Source organism: Leptonotus elevatus, chromosome 9, assembly GCF_054856555.1.
Source record: "Leptonotus elevatus isolate MCC_2025b chromosome 9, RoL_Lele_1.0, whole genome shotgun sequence".
Lineage (NCBI taxonomy): Eukaryota > Metazoa > Chordata > Actinopteri > Syngnathiformes > Syngnathidae > Leptonotus > Leptonotus elevatus.
The window spans coordinates 11557661-11563660 of NC_141247.1; the positions used below are offsets into that span (position 1 = coordinate 11557661).

General features: G+C 39.8%; 1 protein-coding gene across 7 annotated transcripts in view; it reads right to left on the reverse strand.

Annotated features, from left to right (window-relative positions):
• LOC147168368 (teneurin-3) overlaps positions 1 to 5785 on the reverse strand; it is a 215617-nt gene extending 209832 nt beyond the window's left edge. For 6 of the 7 annotated variants that reach the window (XM_086084935.1, XM_086084934.1, XM_086084933.1 and 3 more), the window contains exon 1: positions 5411 to 5785. The gene's annotated coding sequence lies outside the window, so the exon portion shown is untranslated. The remainder of the gene's footprint in view (positions 1 to 5410) is intronic. The other variant, XM_086084930.1, reaches the window with a different exon arrangement.
• Between the last annotated feature and the right edge of the window lie 215 nt (positions 5786 to 6000).

Here is a 6000-nt window from a genome sequence, read left to right on the forward strand (position 1 = left end):
CCAATATTTCACAATCGTGCGTCTTCCATCTGTCTAGGGTTCAAATTTATAAGTGGACACAAGAGTTATTAGTATTCTTCTGTTTGAAGGAGTGCCAGCTGTCACCTTTGACACCTTTAAATGTCAGCTTCAAACCAAAATGGCTGACTTCCTGTGTATCTCATACATGATTTCTTGTGACTTTTATGATGGATATGTCTACCAAATGTCATGTCGTGTACCAAATATGATCAATTATCCACTTTGTTTACCTTCCCCATAATCCTAAATGCACCACAGCTTGTTTTCCTATTTCAGTTATTCATCAGGACCTCTCGTCGGGGGGAGAAAAAGAACGGTCAAAACCGCTAACGCTAACCACGCGGGCCGTGTGTTAACAGTAGCGGATTAGCGGCACCGCAATTAAGCCAAGTGAATACGACACGGATGCCGCAGAGCGTCCTGCCAGTTTGTCAGGCGGCGTTAACCTTGCTACGTTTGACGCTGCTGTTTGTCTGCCATCTCGAACTTGTATAAAAAGGTCACGCCATCGCCGCCGACACATCCATTGACTTTATGCCATGCTCATTTTTACGCGGGCGAGACTGCTTGATTAGCCACTAACAATCTATCACGCCTCTAAGGTCCGCCTTCCGTGGGTCCCGCAGGGGCCAATTGTCAGCCCACACAATATTTAATTTGCTGTGGGGGGCGAGAGGAACACAGAGTGTATATAGCGTCTCTATAGTGTATGAACCATGATGAGTCTAATGTACTTTCAAATCTGTGGTGTGCACAACGTTGTGGAGTAACTACATCAAAGCATTTATTTAAAAATTAACTTAATGGAAAACCTGGGTCTGTTTAGTCAAATTCAAAGTTGTTACAACAATCATATTTGCATATTGAAATGAATGGAAATGTCACTACTTCATTCCATCCACCCCCATAAACCACAAAATTTTGTTATTTCTTTAATAAGAATAGTAGCGGTTTATAATATTGGATTTTATATTAATTACACAAGTAATAGATTGTAAAAAGTCAAATGTTTTTTGTCAATCTTTTATTTCCTATAGGCATTGTGCTGCTCCTTCTGCCAATATTCGAGGAATATAATTTTAGAGATATTTGAGGAAATACTATATTTATCTGACAAACACACCCGGCAAAGATAGTAAGTACATTTAAAAAAAAAAAAGTGTTTTTGTTGAAAATGTATTTTTAAAAAAATTACTGGTCTTGAAGTCCACTGTAAAATGTTGTGATTCCGTTATTTACATGTATGACGGTATTCTATTTGAAGCGTGCTTTTTGAGTTAATTCTGTAAAAAGTGCAATATAAATGCAACTTACTTGCCTGAGAGACTGTTTGGGTGCTGCTGTTTTAGTTAACAACAGTATTTTAAATGGACCTGTTAATTTTTCATCTCAGTTTGTGTGAGTGTGTGTGTAAGTGTGTCTTCTTTTTTTTTTTAAGGAACTCTGTGACTAATTAGGGCACGGGATCTAATTAGAGGGACGCATTTGAAGAAATACGATATTTATCTGACAAATGAACCCCCCAAAGATAGCGCACTTTAAACTAATTACATAGTTACTTTTTACTCGATATTTTTCACAAAACACCTCATAAAGTTTACTCCATGAATCTTCATTTTGTGTGGAGCTTTTAAATGTCACTCAGTGTCTTTAAAGTCATCGAACTGCTTTATTATTCTGTTGTTAAAAGAATATTAAAAATGTATTTGGGGAAGCGAGACATTTCATTGAGGTATTCAAAGCTCATGCTGCAGATTTTGTCTGTCTCTTACCAAATTTAAAAGCATACAAGACAGATGGACAATGCTAAATTTTAAAGGAATTTGAATTTTGGACATTGAACATGTGCTGAGCGTTGCGGGGAAGTTGAATTGGAAAATTCAGCCCCCGGAGGATGGTTGGCAAAATTACATTTGGTAGGCATGTTTATCATGAGGAGACCCACAAAAAAAATTCACAAGAAGCTGTGCTGAAAAAGCACAGGATGTCTACCACTTTGGTTCTAAGCCGCCATTTTAAGAGGAGTTCATCCAATTTTCAGAGGTCCTTCAAAGACAAACTCATCCTAGAGATTTTGTTTGATTCCTTCCAAACTTGAACCACTTAAACAAGGCAGATGATTGATACCACATTTTTAGAGTTTATGTGGGCAGAGCAGGGTAATGAAGTTCACCATAATACGTCGCAACACATTCAGTGCGTAGTGACGTCGAATGGCATGTGAAACGCCTGTAAAGAAAGCAAGGTAAGTTTCTGTCGCGTTCCTAAAGGGACGATCAAAACTCTTGAATGCGTTTGGTGAATGAGGAGAGCACGGCGTAGGGGAAGGTGACTCCCCCGATCGCATGTTGTTTCTTTAGGAACGCTACGAGACTTACCTTGCTCTCTAGAGCCGCCGCCATTCTACGTCACTACGCACGGATTGCGTTGTGACGTAAATAACAATGGCGGCGTACTTCCAAATAAAGTTTCTACAAAATGTATTAAACTGGAAATTATTTTTGAAAATGAATCTCATAGGTATGTTAGTAACAACCAAATAAATAATATGGAGCAAACTTGTCATGACAGTCGGGGTTCCTTTTAAGCATGTATCCACATTTGTATAACGACATACTGTATTTGTGCCCTGCTAAAGCTGTCAAAAATGATCCGAGTCGCACGCGCTCTACATCGAAGCCGTCGGTAACACAAGCAGCATGGCAAATGTTCCAAATGTTCAATATGGGCCAATAAGTGTCAGCCCATCGCCTCGCAAAGCAAGACGGACGGCCTTCTCGCCAGCATCGGAGACATTTTCCACGCCGGCGGCGAAAGGATGACAGTATCCGTCACGTTTAAACAATCAGTGCAGACACTCGCCCGACCCTAATCAAGGTAAATGACGGTGGCGTGTGCCTCCCGCAGGGGGGGTTAACAAGCCCTTCATCTAGCCAAGACCAGAGGAAGAGTTCTCTTTTTTTGGTCACAGGAAGAAAGAAAAAAACTGAGGCGGCCGTGACCCCAGCTGCAGGGCCATTTTGCGACGAAGGCTATAAATCAACGGGGCCCGTAACAGACGCACTTCTCCGACAAAATCGGATCAAGCGCTTGCGTAGTGAAGCACTTAAAAGACTCCTTCGCCAATGCTTCATGCCGGAGACTCAATAAAAGGCAAAGGAAAAGAGGGGGTGGCAAATGTCCAGACTTGACTTTGTGGCGGTCGCAATCGCATCTGGAATCGCTGCACTTGTACTCAAATGAGATCAAAGTACTAAAGAGCAGCCGAGAGTGGCCTGAGGAAGCCATTTTTCATGGCGGAGGGGGTATAATAGTAAGTGGCCAAGGGAAAGTGTTGCATTTGGGCCTGCTTACCTTCTGACTTTGATGCTTTATGAACAACATCATGAAGAAGAAAACAAATCCTAAAACCTTTACCAACTGTTCAGGTGATGGCATTATCACATTATAAACTATGTAAAACTAAAAAGTGTACAAAAAAGTTTGAAGCTGTCAATATTACTCACGGTATATTTTAGGGCATTTTTGCCTGTAGTAAAAATGCAATACGAAATTAATTAATGTCAATAGTATTCATTTATGACATACAGTATTTAGGTTTCCGGAGTGTCAGTGGAAGTGATGTGAGAGGAATTTGCGTTTAGCCGTGTGTTCATGCACCACATACGCACATTTTAGCTTATGAAATGCTGCCTCCACAAGTGAAAATACGTCTTTTTCCCGGCCTCTGCTCTCACTAGTAGATGCTGCTATAGTCAATAAAATGGTGTAGAAATTGTGCTATAGTTCTATTTTACAGACATTTTGTTAAGACACCGGGGAACTGTTTTAAATGTACTGTATTAAATAACAAGGTAACCACCCTCAATTGTTCTATGTTGGCGATATTCGTATATAGAAAGTAATGAGTTGAGAAAGACTGCCACCTGCTGTTCACCACAAGATTTGCCATTTTAGAGTGCATAAATGATCATATTAGACCATGTTGTTTATTTTGGAAGAGGATCACATATAGTAAGTCACACATTCACTCGCTGTACAATTAAAGATAAATCGGATAAAAGACTAAAAGCAAATATCTAGTTACTAAAAACTTTAAAACAATTGAACTCTATTTAAGAAATAGACTGTACCGGATTGAAAAAAATAAGATTTAGAACACTAAAATTATACACAGTGCGAACATTCAATTCAATGATTGTTCTTTCGCTTGAGGAAGCCCGCAGACTCAAAAACACCCTCAATCACTGCTCTAGGCGATAAAATAATAATAATTTGTATTGTATTATGATTGCCTCCTACGGGGTTATGTCCTCGTGTATTAGGCGAGGACATTTTGAGACATTCCTCAGTGGGAAAACACATGCCAACAAAACCCCGACAATGGCAGGAGGGCTGTGTCTACCCGATTGTTCGGCCTTGGCGGAGGTCCAGGGTGTACAGTAGCGTCAAATCAAAGCAGACGGAGGAGCGCAATGCAAAAATAATGCAGCTGTGACTCACGGAAACGTTTTTACACAAGCACACACACTTATACACTACAACTAGAAACCATTAAAATATACATGATGGTGGAGCTGTGAAAAATGTATTAAAAAATTAGAAAATAAAAGAAATGTGTCAAGCATCTAATTGACAACTGAAGGATGACCAAGATTTGTATTTAATGTATTTAATAATCACAATAGTATAGTTAATAATATGCATGTGTAAATGAAGTATTTTAATTTAAAATGTGAACAATTTAAGTAAAAAAATTAAAGTAACACTAATTTATCATTTTAAAATGTATTCATCAATGAAAGGGTGAAAATTTTATGAAAAAAGAGTAAAAAGTAAATAAACAACAATGTCAAAATAAGTATTAATGTAAAAATACAAAATGACTTTTTACAAATTTGTATAGAATTTTAAAAATAAAATTAATTAATTGATTAAAAAAAGTTTAATTAACCATTCATAAAGTAGAAAATATACTAATTATCTTAAAAAAGACTTTAATTGAAAAGTGTAGTAAAACAACACATTTTAAATAGTGAAAAATAAAATCCACTCATTATTAAAAAGTGAAGAAAAATAGGTTGTGAAAAATACAATAAATATATATTTTTTTAAATGCTCAACGTGTATAATGAATAAATCCCCCCAAATGAAACATTTCTAAGCTAATTGTTAGTAAGAAGGGCACCTTTTAGTGACGTCACAGTTAACTTGATTTTTTTATGTGCTTACACAACACGTGCACATCCCGTTTGTGTATTTAGTCTCATTTCGAGACATATCCATTTACAGCGTGATTTGTCAATCCACATCACCGAGTCGATTCGTGCACTTCATCATCATCATTGGAAAAAAAATAAAAGCCGACGAATCATGAAACACAACTGACCTGTCCGCTGCGTGAGGCGTGCGTGCGTGCGTGCGCGTCAACTTCCAAACTTACAGCGCGCGCACGGCGGCAGCGGCTGCGTCCGCAAGCAGCCAAGCAAGTTCAGCCACGACGCTCCATCGCGAAGGTCCTGCAAAGGCAAGCGAGCGCACGCGTGGAGATCACTGCCGTAGAATGTGCAGCGATCAAATCGGCAGGGTTAGTCTCCACACCAAAAAAAAATAAAAAATAGAAGACCGAAAAACGCTTGCGTATCCTGGTTGAGGGGTCCGGAAAGGATGCAGGAGATCGAGGGTCCGTCTCACTCAGCTGCTTCCTCCCGGAGCAGACGTGCACGCGCCAGCTGATCAAGTGCGCATCCCGCCGCACGCCGCCGCTCCGCCAATCAGGGACAAGAGAGGCAAGCGAGATCGAGGAGAAGGAAGAAGAGGAAGAGAGAGGGGGGGAAAGGAGGGTCCAAGTCTGATGATGATGACGATGATGGTGGTGGTGGTGCGACCTTCTGCAGGTGCACAGCAATTGAGCGTTGAATTGACGAAGCGAGTTTGCATCTTGCAAAAGGAAGCAAGAACATAAGCGAGCACCTACAG